Source organism: Molossus molossus, unplaced genomic scaffold (assembly GCF_014108415.1).
Source record: "Molossus molossus isolate mMolMol1 unplaced genomic scaffold, mMolMol1.p scaffold_m16_p_1, whole genome shotgun sequence".
Lineage (NCBI taxonomy): Eukaryota > Metazoa > Chordata > Mammalia > Chiroptera > Molossidae > Molossus > Molossus molossus.
The window spans coordinates 104,030,266-104,051,181 of NW_023425344.1; the positions used below are offsets into that span (position 1 = coordinate 104,030,266).

At 41.6% G+C, this 20,916-nt stretch overlaps 1 protein-coding gene across 5 annotated transcripts in view; it reads right to left on the bottom strand.

Annotated features, from left to right (window-relative positions):
• Positions 1-20,916, bottom strand: part of KIAA1217 (KIAA1217 ortholog) — a 307,954-nt gene that overhangs the window by 127,796 nt on the left and 159,242 nt on the right. The window lies entirely within an intron of this gene.

Sequence of the window (20,916 nt, forward strand, 5' to 3'; positions counted from 1 at the left end):
TGCGGGTAAACCCTCCCAATGATGTGCCAACAGCAATCAAGGCTCAACTACAATAGGAGGTGCATAGGGGGGGGGTACACCTGAAGCATGCAGCCCTGGTGATAGGGGAGGCTGTGTGCTACAGAACACCTACTACATAAGGCTATTCTACTAAGCCCAGGAGACATGGCAGCTCTACCTCATACACATAAATAAACACAGGGAGGCAGCCAAAATGAGAAGACAAAAAAAACAGGTTCCAAATGAAAGAACAGAACCCAACACCAGGAAAAGAACTAAACAAAATGGAGTCAAGCAATCTACCGGATGCAGAGTTCAAAACTGGTTATAAGGATGCTCAATGAACGTAGGGGAAGTGTACAGGAACTTAGTGAGAACTTCAACAAAAAGATAGGAAAGATTAAAATTGAGATAGAAAACATAAAAAAGAAGCTGTCAGAAATGAAGAATACATTACAAGGAATCAATAGTAGAACACATAAAGCAGAGAATCAAATCAGTGATTTGGAAGCTAAGAAAGCAGAAAATACCCAATCAGAACAACAACAAAAAAAATTAGGATAATATAGGAGCCTCTGGGACAACTTCAAACATACCAACATTTGCAACATGGGTGTGCCAGAAGGAGAAGAGAACTAGAAATTGAAAACCTATTTGAAAAAATAATGACAGAAAATCTCCCTAACCTGGTGAAGGAAACAGACATACAAGTCAAGGAAGTGCAAAGAGTCCCAAACAAGATGAACCCAAAGAGGCCCTTACTAAGACATTATAATTAAAATGCAAAAGATCAAAGACAAAGAGAAAAACTTAAAAGCAGCAAGAGAAATGTAGTTAGTTACCTACAAGGTAGCTCCTATAAGATTGTCAGCTGATTTCTCAACAGAAACTTTGTAGGCCACAAGGGATTGACAATAAATATGAAAAATAATGAAAAGAAAGAACCTATGACCAATATTACTCTACCCAGCAAAACTATCATTTAGAATCAAAGGACAGATAAAAAGCTTCCTAGACAAGAAAAACCTAATACCACCAAACCAGCATTACATGAATTGTTAAAAGGTCTTTAAGAAGCAAAAGGAAAAACATAAATTAAAAATGGCAATAAATACATATCTATCAAAAGTTACTTTATATACAAATGGGTTAACTGCCACATCAAAAGACATATGGTGAATGAATCGATAACAAAACAAGACCCTTACATACAGACATTGGCAAAGTAGGTTTACAGTTGTGAGTATGCAAAACACTGTTTATTCTTGTACTATTATTTATTAATTATCGTATGATTTCTTTGTATTACAACGGTAAACTTACTTTTGCCCACCCCCGTAAGCTGTCTACAAGAGACTCACTTCAAATGGAAAGACATACACAGACTGAAAGTAAAGAGATGGAGAAAGATATTTCATGAAAACAGAAACAATAAAAAACCTGGGGTAGCAATACTTACACCAGACAACATAGACTTTAAAACACAGGCCATATAACAAAAGACAAAGAAGGACCCAGCAATTCCACTTCTGGGTATTTCTCTGAAGAAACCCAAAACACTAAATTGAAAAGACATATGCATCCATACACTCATTGCAGCATTTTTTTTTTTTTTTTTTTTTATCCTCACCCGAGGACATTTTTCCATTTTTTGTTCAGGTAGAGTGGGAGGGAGAGAGAGGAACAGAGAGAGAGAGAGAAACATCGATGTGAAAGGAACACATCGAGTGGCTGCCACCCGCACAACCGACCAGGGCCGGGGACAAACTGCAACCGAGGTACATGCCCTTAGCGGGAACCGAACCCGGGTCTCACAGGACCGCAGGCCGACGCTCTAACCGCTGAGCCAAACCGGCCAGGGCTCATTGCAGCATTTAAACAATAGTCAAGATATGAAAGCAACCTAAGTGTCCATCAATAGATGAATGGATAAAGAAAAAGTGGTACATGTATACAATAGAATATGACTCAGCCATAAAAAAGAATGACAGAGAAAAACAAATGCCATATGATGTCACTTATATGTGGAATCTAAAACATAAATAAATAAATGAGCAGAACAGAAACAGATTCATAGATACAGAGAAAATTTTGACAGTGGCCAGATAGGAGGGGATGAGTGAAAAGAGAAAGGAATTAAAAAGTACAGATTGGTAGTTACAGAATAGTCATAGAATGTAAAGTACAGCACAGAGAATATAGTCGATAATACTGTAGTAACTGTGTATGGTGTCAGATTGGTACTAGATTTATCAAGGTGAACATTTCATAAGTTATATAAATGTCTAATCACTATGCTGTACACCTGAAAATAATATAATATTGTATATCAACTGTAACTGAAAAATAAAAAAAAAATTTAAAATAATTTCTAGAAGACAGCCTACTTTTCATCACCATTTCTCTAATGCCTGTCTTTCTCTCAGATCTTCTGGGAAATGGATGAGGAAATCGAGGCCTAGGAAGAAGAAATTTTCCTAGGGTCTCCAAGTTACCCCATGACAGAGCTTGGGTGGTAACGCCAGGATCAGAATGTTCCTGATGTTTTTATAGAAGGCTGTGAGTTCAGCCTGTGACAGGTGCTCTTGTTGTTTCATCAGATGAAAGTATTGGGAAAGAGCCAGGGAAACACATTCTGAAGTCTGCACACAAAGGGTTGTGCAATCACGTGTGTGTGTGTGTGTGTGTGTGTGTGTGTGTAGTTTGAGGCTACATTTTGCTTAATGCTCTGTTTGGGTGTACTTCAATACTTCCTGCCAGTGCAGAAATCTGTACACATTAAGGAAACTTGGATTGTTCAATAATACACCTGATTATAATTCTAACTTCAGGAGGCAACACATTTCAAATATTTTTCAAGTACATTTGCTATAGTCACCCTAAATACAACAGATGAGGCATAAAATCTTTTATGAGCCAGTAAATAGGAGCTTCTGCCGCACGATGTTTCAAGATAAAAGTACTCCTTCTCAACCCTATAAAATGTTAAGCTTTAGTCATTTGTTTCAGGCTAAAAGGAGACAAAGCCTGTAGACCAGAGACTGAGCTCCAGGTTTCTGTAACTTCAACCTGTCAACAAACATGAGCAACTAAGCCGTACCACTTTCCTACGACCCACTATGAACGTGTGTATGTTCTTCTGCAGGCTCTGTGAATGTGTGTGTGAAAATGCACCTTAACATACTTGATTTCAAGATCATTTTAGATTCAGGAGATATAGATTTACAAATGGGAAATTATCCAATAGTTCAAAAGACTGATGGTTTGCTTTCAGGTTCCAAATATCGCTTTCTCCTCCACACAGGATAAGATAAAAAAAATTATTTCTATGCTCATTGCTCTACTGAAAAACACTAAATTTGAATCTTAATCTATGCTCTTCATTCTTCTAGGTAACACAACTCGTTGAATGCTGGGCTCCTGCAAAACAACTTCACAATAGTGGTTTAGAGCTGATACAGGAAAAAAAGAAGCTATGGAACTTTCTGTATCGGAAGAAATTTTGCCCTTGTTTGGCCAATGAAATAAAAAGCAAAGGGTAGATATGAAAGCCTTTTGTTTTCCCTATAGTTTGATATGATTCTACTTCATTTCCTAAAAGATAAACATAGTTCATCTTCAAAACACTGCAGGCATTCCATTTAGAAAATTAATTTATTTAAATATTCATTATGCCTAGGAGGGCATAGTGGAATTAAAAACAACAACAACATAGCCCTGGCCAGTTTGGCTCAGCGGTTAGAGCGTCGGCCTGTGGACCAGAGAGTACCAGGTTTGGTTCCTGCTAAGGGCACGTACCTCGATTGCAGTTTGTCCCCCGCCCCGGTTGGGGTTGTGTGGATGGCAACCACTTAATGTATCTCTCACACATCGATGTTTCTCTCTCTTTCTCGCTCCCTCTCTTCCTCCTGCTCTATCTGAAGATAAATGCAAAAAAAAAAAAGTTCTTGGGTGAGAATAAAAACAAACAAACCAAAAAAACAACATAGGTTTAGGTATCAGAGCCTCCCGGGTTCAAATCCTGCCATCACCACTTGTTGCTATGACCATTTATATGTTATTCACCCCCATTTGGCCTCTGTTTCTTCATCAATGAAAAGGGGATAAAACGACCTTCTTTCAGGATTCTGATAGGAACTTGTGATGTCATTTTTCAGACACAGAGCAGATGTTCAGTATATGATTTTAATATGAATTAAAGCAATACTGGTTGGTATAGACGCAATTTTACCATAAAGGTATCTCAAACACATGGTTTTCTATCCCTCTCCTAGACAACGGGCGGATTTTAGAATGCTTTTACTCTTATCACCCTCTCTGGTCTTACATTGTAACTACCTGCTATTTTTATGTTATCTTGCTTTTAACTCTATTAAGTGATTCATTATGACTGATATTTATTTAGATTTTCTGAAAAACATTTATTTGATCACTATCACTTCACACATTTTACTTCTTCCTATGTTTCTTATACTTCTTAATAAAATATTTATTTTTTAACTTTTTATTTTGAAATACAGATTCATAGAAAGTTGCAAAGAAGTCTATGGAGAAGTCGCTGCACCTTCACCCGCCTTCCACCAACATCGGCATCCGGAATAACTAGATACAATAACAAAACTGGGTCACTGAAATTGATACAGCCCACAGGGCTTATTCTGATTTATACACACACTCGTGTGTGTGCGTGCGCGTGTGTGTACTTCTATGAAATTAAATGCTGTGTAACTACTATCCAATCACAGTATGTAGCTGTACCATCAGAACAAGGCTCTGCAGCTGCCCCTTTGTAGTCAGTACCCGCACACAACCCCTGATAACTTCTAATCTGTCCTCCTCTTCTTTCATTTTACTTTAATAACGTTTTATATAAATGGAATAGTACCTTTGGAGACCGGTGCTTCTTGTTCACTCGGCATAATCCCTTCAGATACAGTTCAGTTTCCGTGTCCACAGTGTCGCTTTGTCTTGCAGTAGTCTTTGTCTTCCATGGTGTGAACGCACCACTTTGTGCCTCACTGTTCATCCACTGAAGGACATTTGGGGAGTTTCCAGATTTCGGCTGATACATACAAAGCAGCAATGAACGTCCATGTACCAGTGTCTGAGAGAATATGAGTTTTTATTTTCCTAAGATAAATACCAGAGTGCAATTGCTGAGTCATATGGTCAGTTCATTTTTTTAGTTTTTTTTTTTTTTTTTTTTTAACTGTAAAACTTTTTTCCAATGTAAAATGTAAAATCCAATGTAAGGTCCAGTTTCTCTGCGTCTTTGCCAGAACTGGCATTATAATTATTTTTTATCTTCACTATCCTGATGTATGTAGTGATATCTCATTGTGGTTTAAACCTGCGATTTCCAAAAGGCTAACGATGAACATATTTTCATGTGCTTATTTACTATCTGTATCTGTACACCCACTTTAGTGAAATGCTTCTGTCTGTATTTTGTTCATTTGCTAATTAGATTGTTCTGTTTTTTACTATTGAGTTTTGAGTTATTTACCTACTCTAGTCCTTTGTTGGTGTTGTGACTACAAATAATTTTCTCTCAGACTCTAACTTGTCTTTTCATCTTCTTAACAGGGTCTTCTTTTTGGGATCAGACCCATTTTGTCAATTTTTCTTTTCATGGTTCATGCTTTTGGTGTCATGTCTTAAAAACGCTTCACGAAGCTCAAGGTCCTGAAAAATATCTTCTTCTTTTTTTTTCTAGTATTCTAGTTTTTATTTTTTCTTTAAGTCTATAACCTATTTTGGGTCAATTTTCTGTAAAGTATGAGTATTAGTTTAAAGTTCTGGTTTTTTGTGAGCATCATAGAAAAAGCTCTCTCTCCTCCACTGAACTGCTTTGAAATTCTGTCAGAAATCTGTTGTGAGGGAGTATTTCTGGAATCTCTATTCTGTTTATTGATGTATGTGTTTATCTTTCTGCCCACACCACATTGTCTTGATTACTGTAGCTCTAGAGTAGGCCTTGAAATCAGGTAGATTGATTCCTCTCACTTTATTCTTCTTTGTAAAATTTTTAAGACTCTTCTAGCTCCTTTGCCTTTTTACATAATTTTTAGAATAAGCTGTAAATGTTTCTAAAAACACCTTCTGTGATTTTGAAAGGCGTTGTTGTAAGCCTATAGATCAATTTAGAAAGAAGTAACATTTTTACTTTGTTGAGTCAGCCAATCTATGAAAATAGTATGTCTCTTCAGTTATTAGATCTTTGATTTCTCCCATCAGCATATTGCAATTTTCAGCACACAGACACTGCACATGGACTGTTAGATTTATGCCTAAGTATTTCATGTTCTTTGAAGCAATTGTATATGGTAATGTTTTTTATTTTGGCTGCTGGTTGTTTGCACTTAGTATATAGAAATGCCGTTGATTTTGTGTGTTGATCTCACTCAGATCCACTACTTCTTTGAAGGTTGTGTGTGTGTGTGTGTGTGTGTGTGTGTGCGTGCACGCGCATGCATGCGCCCTTTGGGATTTTCTATATAAATGTCATCAGAAAACAGAGAAAAATTTCTCTTTCCAAATGGTATGACTTTTATTTTCTTTTTCTTGTCTACTGTACTGACTAGAACGTCCAGAATTATGTGAATTAGAGTAATGAGATTGGACATTCCTGCTTCGTTCCCAGTCTTAGAGGAAAAGCATCAGTCTCTTAGCATTAAGTATTAAGTTGACTGTAGGTTTTTGTAGCTGCTCTTTATGAGATGAGGCAGTGCCCCTCTATTCCTAGTTTGCTGGGAGTCATTTTTCTTAATCATAAGTGGGTGCTAGATTTTTTTCAAATGCTTTTTATGTATCCGTTGATATAATAATATAATTTTTCTTCTTGGGCAGATGGACATGGTGGATTACATTGATTGAATTTCAAATATTGAACCAGCCTTGCATACTTGGGATAAATCACTTGGCTGTAATGTATTATTCCTTTTATACACTGATGAATTTGATTAGCTAATATTCTGTTGAAGACTTCTGTGTGAAATACATATGCTACCGGTTCTTCCACAAGGAGTCTGTGAGTGCTAAGTACTCTTAATCTTACTTATTTGAAATGTCTTCTTTTTGCCCTCAAATAATAATGTTGCTGGTTAAAGAAATATTAGTTGAAAGTGATTTTCTTTCCCCAGAATTTTGAAGATATTCCATTGTTTTCTGACTTTGCTTAGAAAAGTATGCTGTTGTCAAGTTTTCTTTCTTTGTAGATAACCTGTCTTTTGTCTCTGGCTGCTTTGAAGATATTCTGGTAAGATTTGATGTTTTGAAGTTTCCCTACAGTGGGCCTATGTGTGGATGTTATTTTTAAAATTTGCTTTGGGTTTTGTGCTGTTTCAGTCTTGAAGCTCAGGTCTGTCTTCAGTTCCAGAAATAGTCTCATCAGCTGTTTCTTCCACTGTTGTCTTTTCCCAGGTATTTTTAGTCTTGTCTTCTGTAATTCCTATTGGACATAGGTGGTCTTGGTCATTTTATCCTGTCTCTGAATTGTCCTTTTAAGTTTTTTTCCCCCCTCCCCCAAGGATAAGTTTAGAGAGAGGAAAAGAGGAGGACCATCGATGTAAGAGCAATCATCCATCAGTTGCCTTCCGTATGTGCTCCAACCAGGTATCAAATCCACAACCTAGGTACATGCTCTGACAGAGACTCAAACCCACAGCGTTTTGGTGTATGGAACAATGCTCCAACCAACTGAGCCACCTGGCTGGGGGCATGGGTTTTTAATAATTTCTCCTCAGATTGTGAGATTTCCTAAGATTTATGTTGTCATTGATTATTTCTCTCTTCAGTTAAAGAACCTGTTCTAGCAGGGGCGTGATCCTGATTGTGCCACTGCTAGAACAGGTTATTTAACAGAGTGCTCTCTGTAAATGTAAGGGCTTGGGGTGGCTGTCACTGGTACTGGTCCACAGTAGTCTAGTTTTTCTCTAGGCACGCTGGCTTGCACTTCCTTGTCCCCTTTGAAGGGGAGCGTGACTTCTTTTAGTTGAAACTTCACTGCTTGTAGCAGCTGTGAGAGCCCGAGAAGAATCTGTAATGCTCCCTTTAGCCAGCTTCAGTGACGTGTTGAAATGGAGCCTCTACCAGTATGGGTTCCTGCGTCTCTGTCAGGCAGACACACCTGCCCACCTGCACTGGACATGCAATTTGAGCAAGAAATACAGGTTGTTTGTGATAACAGTTGCTGAAATTTGGGATTGTTTCTCACTGCAGCATTATTCAGCCTATGCTGACTGATATACTTGGGGATTGCCCCCCAAAAGGCAGGTATTATAAGTTCAGAGCTTTTGTTTCTTCCAGATAGTTTTTTTCTTTTCTACCCAATGCCTGGGTCAGAAGGCAAACTTATTTGCTGCTTTCCTTGGCTGTGGGTGAGTACTCCGCTTCCATCCTGTTTTATTGGATGACCAGCTATTTGAACCTACCGGCCATTTTTGCAGGAGGCCATCAGTCTTTCTGTTCATGTTCCTGTTGCTATGCAAGTGTCAGAGTCCTAGCCCTGGGACCACTATCCACTTCTGAAATATCCATGTTCACAGATATTTCCACGGTCACATTCTTTTTTCCTACTGGAACCTGGAGATTTCCTTTCCTTTCTTTCAAACTCGGCCATATATTGATTTGGTGTGATTCTATTTCGTCCTTCATTTCTGTGTGTTTGCAGTAAGGCGGGGGCTGTTGACATTCCAAGCTCCATCACTCTGACATATTACTAGAAATCTCCCTAAGATCATTCTTCCAGAAGCATAATTTTTATATTTTCTGGACTCTTTCTGAAGTAACATATTACTAGAAATCTCCCTAAGATCATTCTTCCGTAGAAGCATAATTTTTATATTTTCTGGACTCTTTCTGAAGCATTATTCACATTCAGCTCAACACTAGCTCTCCATAATCTGGGTTGCCTGGGTTATACTCTTAGCACTGATAAGCAGAGGACTTGAAAGATATGGATCCAGAAACACAATGGAAGGTAGAGGGGATGTTAAAATTTAGAGACAATGTCTAACAGTCAAATAGAGAGGGCATGTCAAGGATGGGACTAGTTACCTTACAGAGACATTTCCAGAAATAATCTAGCCTAAAATATCATTTAAAGGCATGTGGCTGATGAAAGTAAAGACTATCAGAAATCAGCCAGACTACCACCATATAATTACTGTAAAATAACTATAAACTTAGAAGCTAATAAATCTCAAATGAGAAAGATTTTGCTTTTAACTTTTAATGTAAATATTTCTAAGTGAAATTCATAATATCCTATCTTAGAAACCAAAATGTAATGGACAGTTTTATTTATTATAACTCAGGTGGCCGTTGTAAACATCAGCTAGTTGATAGAGTACTTACTATATAGCAGGCCCGTAAGAAGAACATTACCTATATGATCTCAGCTGTTCTTTACATCTAGGTAGTATCTATGGAAGGGGCTCAGAGAGTGAGTAACTTGCCCAAAAATCACACAGCAGGTAAGTAATGGAGTCCAGATGAGGTGACCCTAATCACTACACTGCGGCTTCTGCTACACTCAGTGCCCATTCGGGGGGTGGGGACACTGTAGCTCCAGGTATGAACGGCGCGGGACAGGGATGAATAACTACTGTAGGGAGAGCTACGCTACTGTGGCTCCGGAGCAGCTTCTGGAAGAGTCCGAGAGATCAATGCACGGAGCTGGTATTCTGATTCCGCCCTCTTAAACTATCTGCCCTCCTTTCAACCAGTCAACTGCAATTCATCACTCAAAATCCCATGCAAATGCTACCTTTCATTAAAAACCTTCCAAGTTTTCCAAAGTGGAATTTCTTTCTTTCTCTGTTCAGTACACGCGGGCTCTGGAGACAGACTGCCGGGGCTCAAATCCTGCCTTTGCTCCTCAGCGTGGTAGCTACTTCTTGGCATAAAAGTGAGTTCTTAGCACATGTTAGCTACTCTGATGGCATTTGCATGTATGCTTTCTTTCTTTCTTTTAAAAATTTTTTTTTTTTTATGATTTTAGAGAGAGGACGGGAAAAGGAGAAAGAGATAGAAACATCAATGAGAGAGAACATTGATTGGTTGCCTCCTGCATGCCCCCCACTGGGGATTTGGCCCACAACCTGGGCATGTGTCCTGATGTGGAACCGAACCAGTGACCTCTTGGTACATGGGTCGATGCTCAGCCACTGAACCACACTAGCTGGGCACATATATGCCTCCTCCATTACAACACAAACTCCTGAATGGCAGGGGCCACTCTTACTCTAATTTCAAAACACCTACAGAATCTAAATTCTTCTTTTTGCATCCACTGCCAAAACCCTTATCTCCCTAGATCATTGCAAGACTCCTCCTGGCCTCCCGACTTCGCCCATGCTCCTTTAATCTATGCCAAACCCAGCATCCAGAATGCAGTCTTCATAACTGCAGTGATGCCACTGCTCATCACTGTGCCATACAGCCAGTGCCACTTCGACGTGGCCAGCGTAGCCCACGTCTTTGCTGTTGCAATAGTGCTACATTTAGTCCCGTCGCCTCTCCAGCCTCTGTTACTGTTACCCAAATGCCCAGAGCCTTTGCATTGGCTGTTCCCGCTGCCTGGAATTCTCCCTGGTATCCTCACATGCCCCAGGTTGTGGCTCAAATGCCACATTCTCACTGATGCTCTCCATCTTACTTAAAAGGACAACTCTCCTACCTGTATCTCTGTACCCTTCCCTTACTTAATTTTTCTCCACTGCACTTATACCATCTACCATATATTTTATTTATTATCTGCCACCCCAACAGAATAGAAGCTACAGGATTGGAAGGTTTTTTTTTATTGCACCCAAGAGTGTTTTAGTAGAAACTCAGTATTTGTTCAAAGAATGATTTTCTTTCTTCCCACCTGATATAGCACCATATACATTGTAGGTATTTAATACGTTGTTGTTATATTGAACTCTTTTACTCTTAAAAAGTCCCTACATTACTCGGCTCTTATGAAGGCACAAGGAAGCAAAGGAAAGTACATCACCCTAGAATCATACAAAATCAATTATTAAATCAAAGCACAACGCATCTTGTCCCAAGGGAACTTTCTTCCCCAGGAAAGTCTTCAGCTACACTGTCCTGGTATATTTGCCTTGTCAACACTAGAAGGAATATCAGCATCTGGGTGCTAGTTGGCCATGGATGGGGTAGAGTCCCCTGGGACAGACAAAGGCAGGACGTGGGTGGGGGAGATCCCTGAATCTGGGAATTTGGGATGTGTGTGGAGAGGCGTGAAGTCATGTAAAAATGTCAGCCACCTTTTTATTGTTGAGTCTGCCCACTAAGTGTGTCAAGGTGTGGGATGAAGTGGCAGATAAAAGTAGTTCAGAAATCAAACGGATCAAAAGTAAGTACAGCACAACATGGAAGGCGAGCCAGACCGCAGTGAGCCAATGGTTCCACAGCCCACTGCAGAAAGGGTGAATGTCTCCACCCGTGTGAGGGCCCTGCTAGTCATGTGTACTAGGATTAAATACTCTAGTTCAAGGACATGACGAAGGCCAGACACTTGAGCCCTCCTTGTTTTCCTCCCAAAGGATGACTGCTTTCCATCCCCTTACTGAGAGCTGAGTACAATGCCCTCATGTGGTGCTGCACTGTAATAACACTTCAAATCTTTCCCCGGGCTAATGCTACCCTGAACCAGTGATTCCCAGACCAGCAGCATCCGCATCCCCTGAGAACTTGTTAGAGACAAATTCTGGGGTCCCCACCCCAAATCTACTGAATCGGAATTCAAGGAGTAGAGCTGGAAAGAGTTTGAGAACCACATTCCTGAAAGATGAGTGTCATGAGAAAGCATGCAGCAGGGTGCGAGCTACCTCGCTCAGCAGAGGGCTCTTCGCTGAGCACCATTGCTGCAGAGGTCTGGATGAGGTGAGGAGGCAGCCATGCAGAGATGGGGCCAGGAATGGGGGGGAGGGATCCAGGCAGAAAGAGCAGCGTAGCACAGTTCCTGATGGGGGAGCTGCTGGACAGCCAGGAGGCCAGCAGGTCTGGTTGTAAGCACAGCTTCTTCTTTGTAGTCTTTGATTTATGTATATTTAAAAATTCTTACATGGTTACCATGTGCCTTTAGTTATACTGAAAATTCCTTAAATACAAGAACCAGATTTCATATATTTTTGGAATAACTCACCATGGCACTGTTAACAGTGCTAGAAATTGAACAGATTTTTAATAAATGCATAAATAGATGAATGGAGAAAAAAATTGAGAAGTGGACAACACTTGTGTTTGGGGTGGGGGAGGACAAAGGACTTATTTTTATCATGTTTAACTTTGTATTACTGGGAAACCTTTAGCCAGAGACATCTGAAAGCCAATTAACACCTTGGAAAAATTCCGAAAGTGAAAAGTTGGTGGGAATATCATTTTTCATGACATTACCAAACCTTGGAGAACTCAAACTCAGCATGATGAAATAGGAGCTTTTCTCGATGGGATACAGTTAAACCAGTTAGATGCCAAAGAACTTTCATTGTCTAAATTTGAGGATGGGGATTGGGAGGTGCCAGAGCGAAAGGTAATCACAGACACCGAATCTGTACCAGGGGTTTTAAATTTCCCCTCGCAATGCTAAGAAACTGGGCGGATACACTGTGAAGGTTGAAGAGGCTGGAATAAAGCCCAATTAAAATAAACAGAAAATCTGACAAAGCTAATTTCACTGTCTTGAAGAAACAGTTTAAGTTTGTAACAACAAGCCTGACTGATCCCTCAAACGAGGAAAGGAGAAAGAAGTGTCCTGCACCCCTGCGTTAGTCTGCTCAGGCTGTCGTACTCAGGACCACCAACGAGGCTTAAACGACAGAAATGTATTTCCTCACAGTCCTGGAGGCTGGACGTGTGAGATCAAGGTGTTAGCAGGATTGGCTCCGTCTGAGGCCTTTTTGTCTTGGCTTGTCGATGGCCATCTGGTCTTGTGTCCTCACACGATCTTGCATCTGTGTCTGCCTAATCTGTTCTCATAAGTCATATTGGATTAGGGCCCCCCCTAGTGACCTCATTTTAAATTAATTACCTGTTTAAAGGCCCTATCTCTGAATACAGTCACATTCTGAGATACTGGGGGCTAGGGCTTCCACTTATGAATTTGGGGGGGGGGGTGCAATTCAGCTAATTAAAGCCCCTAAAGGGGTGGCTCACACCAACGAGAACTGGGGCCCCTCCTTCATGGCGGTACCTCGAGGGCTCACCTGCTATCCTGCTCCAAAGCAGCGTTTGGATGGAGAGTGAGTCTCCTGGTCACCCAGACAGGACCTCAGCTCCAGACCCTGAGACAGGTTAATTGCAATCCCATGTCACAGAGCTAACTGGAGGAATCTGATCGGGAAGTGACCTGGACCCTTCACCAGCTCCTTAGCCTCAGAAGACATACCTCTATCCTCTAACAATGCAGAATATGTTTCTTCCTCCAACAATATAAGAAGCTGCCAAGTCTCAGTCTTTAGATGTCAGCAAGCAGCCCTGAAGGTCACTGCTGGGATGACAGCTCCAAGGGGGGCACTGTAATTGGGTGCGTGTGGAAACTGTGTGCATCTCACTATTATTTTTACTGTGTGTTAGGATATTCTTTAAAGCTGGTACAAAAATGTGGGGGAACTCTTACAGAATTAGATGAACATAAAGGATTATATTTAAAAGTCAGTTTCTAAAGAACAAATTAACTTGGCAAAAAACTTAAGAGGCAATGAATTTTGTATTTCAAAAAAAAAAAAAAAAGGCAAGGGTTAGTGATGAGCTTTTAGGTAGAGTTTCCATCGCAAAGGAAAACAAGAGGCTGACAAACAAAATCATTTCCCTGTAAGTAGTTCAGGCGCGTTTTGTTAACGTGTCTTGTTCCAACCAAACAATAGCAGAGCATGCCATCTGAATCTACAGACTTCCAATTTCATTTCTGGAGAGAGTGTGGAGGAACAGTTGGCATTATTAGAACATACACAAAATTGGGAATTTTATCACAATGAGAGAGATTCTTTCTCTAACTCAAAGCCTTCAATACTGAACTGCCCCCCAAATTTTCTTCTTTGTTTCAAGTTACCCACTCTGCCAAGAACAAATACCCAAGGGCCAATCATCTAAGGACAGGTGAATTAACAAGACTACATCCACCTTTTCCATGTATCAGATCAGATCACCAGAAATAGGTAGCATTCAAAATAGGTAGCTTCCTACTATGCCCTTGGATTTTGAGCCTTTATATGAAGATGTAGCTATATGAAAAACCTTTCATAAAGGAACTGCTATGTATAACTGTTACATAATCTAATGTCAACAACATTAAGCTACATATAGTTCTTGGATTCTAATTCTTTAAAACATTTTTTTTCCCCTAATGAGCTGGTATGAACCTCTTTTTAAAAAATGAAATGTACTTGTTCATTACATTTCTCCTTTTTCTTTTTTAGTCTTGGCTGCAATTATAGCAATTATCCTTATCTTAATTTCCCTGTTTTAATGGTTCTTATATACTTTTGTTGGTTTTGAATAAGTCAAATCAAATCTATTTGGTTGTAGAGAGGTATACATTACAGATAAAAATTGCCGTACCTGTTCTCAGGTTGTCTCATAAAACTTGAAGAGTTCTTTTTTTTAATAATAGTATTTAAAAAAAATTTTTTCCCCTTTATTGATTTTTTTAGAGAAAGAGGAAGTGAGAGGGTTCTCCTCCCTCTTAAAACTGTTACCTTTAGTCAGGCCTCAAGTGTGAGAAGGCTGCTTTATATTATTATTATTATTTTCTTTATTGATTTTTTTTTTTTTTTTTTTTTTTAGAGAGAGAGGAAGGAAGAGGGAGAGAGAGATAGAAATATCGATGAGAGAGAACACCGATTGGCCACCTCCTGCATGCCCCCCCACCCCCGGGATTGGGCCCACAACCTGGGCATGTGTCCTGACCAGGAATCGAACCGGTGACCTCTTGGTGCATGGGTCAATGCTCACCCACTGAACCACACTGGCCGGACTAAATAGGAGTATTTTTTACATCAGAAAAAAAAAAAGGCAAAACAAGTTATCTAGGTGTCTGAGTTAGCATGGGGTATCACAGCTGTGACGGAGAAAGAAAGAAATATTTTACACTCGCTTATTGGCAGATGATTTTCTGAAAAGGCTGTGGAAATGAAACTCCATAATCCCAAAACCAGCTATGTACCCTAGTAGCTCCACCTGCATTATTGAAACATTTCATGTTAACTTTATGAAAAGGTGACCTGTAGTCCAGGTTTAGGAATATTTCAGCTGTAAAGAAAGAAAGATAAACAGCAGACCCTAAGTCTTCCCCAAGACTCCTCATTGTTACCACCTAAATAACAACAGATGATGTAAAGTAATGGTGACTCCGGGAGGGTTCCGACCCTTGGAATCAATCAAAGCTTCTATTCAACTCAGTTGATGCTTTTCTTACCTGCACCCTGTCCACAAAGTAATCCTGGAGATAGTGATAAAGGCCATTGATCTTCTCAGGTACCTTATTACAACTAAATGATTTCTGCAAAACCTGAAAAAGCATTCCTTAGTTTTAACCAAGGAATTGTAACAGCAGAGCTTTTAAAAGATGTCTAACTTTAGTTTTTAACATAAGCACAAACACATCATGAGTCTACACAATCTTACAAAAACATTCTTTTTATGGGGGAATTGAGAGCCAAGTGGGCAAACTTCTAAGTACTCCCTTCTCTCAGAAAACCTCATATGTGCCCTGGCTGGTTTGGCTCAGTGGTTAGAGCATCAGCCTGCAGTCCAGAGAGACCCAGGTTTGGTTCCCGCTAAGGGCACGTACTTCGGTTGCAGTTTGTCCCCAGCCCTGATTGGGTCGTGCGGGTGGCAGCCACTCGATGTGTCCCTTTCACGTCGATGTTTCTCTCTCTCTCTCTCTCTCTTCTTTCCACTCTATCTGAACAAAAAATGAAAAAATATCCTCGGGTGAGGATTAAAAAAAAAAAAAAAGAGCACTTTGCACCCGCACAGGGATCTCTATTTAAAACAATAAAAACACAAGGAAAAAAAACCTCATATGTAAAAATCCAAACTCATAAAGGAAAATTAGAGGTGATTACTTTTATCACAACTGTTTCACTATACTAAAAGATTTCTTGCTACGGGGGAAAAGGAGAAACATCTGTAACAAAAACAAATTAATTAAAAAAAAAAAAAAAAGATTTCTTGAAATATTCCTTTTGGTGGTTGATTCCCAGTCCCAAATCCACTTATTTACTTAGTTTAAAGATTGATTCAGTTTATTAAAACAACCTCTCAAGACATTCATGTCAAGTGCAAGAAAGCTAAGAGGTAATCTTTTTGACTCACTTAAATGAGCCAAATTAAAATCCTAAATACCTCCTGTTGTATAGAGAAAATTTGTTCAGAACTAACTGCCTTCCTTCCTTCCTTCCTTCCTTCCTTCCTTCCTTCCTTCCTTCCTTCTTCCCTCCCTTCCTTTCTTCCTGGTCTATACAATGTTTTTACTGTGTGTGTTAGTAGTTTAGTATAGCTCATTTTTTCAATGAAATCTTATTTTAAACTACAATATTTATAGCATAGAAAACTTCTTAAGAATACAATTTGAAAACCACACCTCCAGTTTACTGCCAAGTCTCTAGAAGTCATTTGTCTGAACATACTGGCACTTGTCATGTTTTCTGAAACACCCAGAGTAGGCAGCACTACAATTTCTACAAATCAGCAAATCAGACTCCTTGTATCAGTCATGGTTCAGTTGCAGAGACCTGAGCTAGTTTAAGCAAATACGGAGTTATTCTGGAGTTTGTAGAATCTTTAGGCTGATTTTAATTACAGAACTGGGACACTGCAGGACCTCTGACAAAGGGGAAGCTCCCCAGCACCCCGGACAGCATGACTCCAAAGCTACACTGCCTTGAGCAGGAAGCTTCCGGGAGGTGCTAGAAAGCCCAGCCACACCTGTGCCCCCAGTACTAGAAAAATGGAAGCCTTGTACCCTGACTTTCAATGCCATCAAGGTAGCATTGCCCTGGGACCTTGGCAAATGATGCTGAAGAACACCCAAAAGCCTCTACAAACACCTTGGTTCCTACTTCTGGAACTCAGCGCATTTCATAGTCCAGAATAAGCCTGTTTCCTGCCTCCAAAGCAAGGCAAGCCGGGAGGAGGCTGGAGTGGACCATGCCTGCAGTTTGCCATATCTACCCACACCCTCTACTTCGTTCCCATACTAGAGAAAATACTCAGACCTTTTCTTTGATAGCACCCTAGAAAGGCCAGGAATGTGCCCCAAACCTATTGAGCAGCTTTGAAACTCTCTCCTGTAAGTTTTTGTTTTTATAATATTACATTTCAATTACCACTAGCACTTAGAACAACAAATTTCATACATGTTTCACTTACTCTATAGAGCAACACTACTTTTCATTTGTCTAACATTTATTTCTGTTTTAACTATGCAAGGGATCATCTTCACACTAAAATAATCTGAGAACAGTCTTTGCTTGTAACCCTTCCAAGCTTCCCACTTAGCAGATGGAGGTTTCCTCCATCCTCTGCTCTAGCCCCTACCCACTCGTGAGCACAGGAGGGACTGTGAACCTTCTGTTTCCTAAATTCACAAGCCCTCCTTCCCTGGGAATGGTCACCATCAACTGCTACCTTGTTGGAGGAAAAGAACAGCCACACAGATACTCAACAATTCACAGGCATGGAAAAAGTTGTCCTCAATTAGTCTAAAATCCTCCTGAGCCACTTAAAATCATTCTTGCTTGTTGAGTCTGCACGGTTAAGAGACTGTTTCCGACGTGGCAACACATCTGGCTGCCAGGTTGGTAAGGGTCGCACCTTGTACAAAATTAACTCAAAATAGATCACGGGCCGCAATGCACAATACATACATATAACACTGACAGAAAAAAGGAGATGCTATTCAGAACTTTGACTGTGTGACCGGTTCTTTGACATAACACCAAAAGCACAATCCATATAGGGAAAAACTGACCACGGGTACCTCATCCAAAGAGACCCCTTTGAGAGGACGAAAGGACAAGCGAACCATTCAGAATACGGTCAACACAGGCATCTGGCTGCGGCACGAAGGACGCGCTGCTGCTCGTCTTGTTTTCACATGAGTTTTATTTTCAAATTCCTGAGTGCACACAGAAGGGTGGGAACGTCTTGCGGCTGCCCTTTCCCCGCCGACAGCGAGCGGCCAGACGCAGCCCCTGCCCGTGGTCACATTCCAGACAGGCATTTACAAGACGGCGATGATTCAAAGGCCACCAACGACCCCATCGCGGAGGCGCAGGCCCAGTGTGAGCGGGGCAGTTTTTCATGGAAATTCTTTCTCCAACCCAATCTACTGCACAGCGGTTTTTAGTTTATTTTGTAGATGTCCTTTCTCCCCATCGTCTCCGTTTTCACTAAAGAGAGAGGGAAGGAGAAATGGTGGAAATGACACCGAGAAGAATTTCGTTTGGGTTCCGATGGGGGAGCAGGCGGGGAACCCAGCAGCCTGCAGAAGTGGAGATTTGGAGGTGTGGATCGCCGGACCCCGGTCCCGTTGTAAATCAGAGCCGCCGAGCACACTCCTTTCTCTGCCTTCCGCTTGGGAGGCTCCAGGACTGGCTGGCCGGCCCTCGGCATCGGAAGGACCGTGCAGCTCGTCCGGCACAGGTCCTGCCTGCACCCCCGAGCGCGTCTTCCCAAGAGAGGCTCGCATCCTGCCTGCAGGGAGCATCTGGGGAGAATGAAAGCAGACCCTGGCCAAGGCTCCCCTCTCTGCCCCTTCTCTCTCCTCTGTCTGCCTACAGCCTCTGGAAAGGCACCCAGCCTCCCTGCGCTCCGCCCACGCCCTGAACCCGCTCAAGGAACAGAAAGGAGGAATTGGTCCAGCGGGAAATGATTCAGCGGGCAGGTTTATCTCTGGGCACAGGCTGTTTGAAGTGAGGGGAAGTTTCCTGCTGTCCCAGGAGCCAGAGTGGACCGAGGACCTGCCTGGTCCCGGCTCCACCCTCAGGGTGCCCAGGTCTCCCCCTTGCGCGGCCTGAGTGACACACTGCGCATGTGCAGAAGACTAGCCTGGGGACTGGGCTGGACTCAGCTGTTTCTGGGCCCTGTGGCTTTGAGGCCACAGCCACGGTATGTGTCTATGTGTCGTTCCCGGGGTGACACAAGGGGCAGCCCCTGGAGGGAGGCACTCTCCATGAGTGCAAAATTTAAAGGGGCCCCAAACGTAATCAAAATGTGATTTTAAAAACTTCAAAATTAATGCAAAAATCCATGATGAACAAACCGAAAATTTTAAATAAAGGCAGGATCAACAGGGCTTTGGAGAAGAACTTAAACTTTTGTGTATTAAGGTAAAACAACAATGTAGAGATTCTAAAAGATACCCAGGTGTCCAAATGACACCAACGGTAGGTTTGCAGGAGTACCCAGCTCAGTATCCAATCTGCAGCCTCTGAGACCTGGAGTCACCAAGGGCTGGGAGACATCCGCTGCTCCTGGCCCCCAGCTCTCTCTGCTCTTCCCAGGAGCCCGTGTCTGAGTGTTAAATAAAGCCAGGCACACAGGATTTTCCTGAACATAAAGCCGAATGAGGCCCCCTGGCAGGGAGATTATGTTTAGACTCTCTCTGACTCACTTTCCTGTTTATTTCCCATCCAGGCTCAACTGAATTACTCCACAAGGCCAGGTGCAGCTGGGAGGACATTCCCAAACAGGCCACCAAGAGGTGACCAGGGCAGCGCCAACCCCACTGGACCAATGCCAGCCAGTTCATTTTCTGGAACCACAGCTCCCCTTGCTTCGGAAAACTCATTCCTGTCCTTCCACTGTGTTCCTTTGTTTCTATCGAGGAGTGGTAAAAATCACAGACCAAAAGCCTCTTATTAAGCTGGAAGGATAAACATCTCGGATGTACTTTTTAATCAGCTGTGATTCTGCATTCTCAGGAACTTGACAGCAAGGTGTGCTCAGGGTAAGACTCAGCATTCTGCAGAAGGGCAAGAGAAAACACCAGCCACCCTCAGCCATTCCTAGGGCAGGGCTGCCACAGGCTCCTGCAGCCTCTCTGCCCCGTGACTTGCTTCCCCAGGTCAGGATCTACCGGCACTGCCAACTCATGGCTGCCGGGGAAGCTCCTGCCTACAGGACAAAGGGCCCATTATTGAAGGTTCAGTGTTCCCCAGGTGTGTGGGAAGGCACAGAGGCATTTATTCTTATCTTCATTTTATTTCACAAAGCATAGGCTACCTTTACAGAGAACTGAACCTCACTTATTTCCTGCAAAGCACAAAGGAGAAATTCCACTCCTCAGCTGGCTCCTGGTGCTCTTGCCTCAAGCTTGACTGGGTTTAAGAGAGCCCGAGGCTCCATAATCCAGCTGGAGAGCCCCAGCCTCGTGCCAGAGTGGAAGTCTGTGCCATACGGACACGGCCCTGGCCCACGATGCTCCCTGGGTGTGTCACATCCCTTTATGTCCCTTGTCTTCGTTTGTAAAAGAGGCCGTAGGAACTGGAAGCCTAGACTAACTGCTTCTGCCATTAAATCAACTATGTGACCTCCAGACTTTTTTTAAAAAGCAGATTTTTTGTGTTGTTTTTTTTTCCTCTCTTATTTGTGAAATGAGAAAACTGGATTATAAGCTAAAATGAAGTATACAAATATAATTTTTAAATTAACATTGATAATGCAAATAGTAATAGGATTTTTGTTTATGGACAGCTAGGACAATGTCTGAACCCAATCTGCTCTTGTCATCTGCAAGTGAGGAACACACTCAGGATACTTTCTCACATTGTTCTTCTTCAAGCAAAGCATCTGCAAGGTTTTTACAAGGCAGAAGTTAGCGGTCTTGTGCACGGACCCATGAAGCTTTTTTTTAGTTGACCCAGTTCCTGTCCCCTCACTTCCCTGACCCCATCTGTC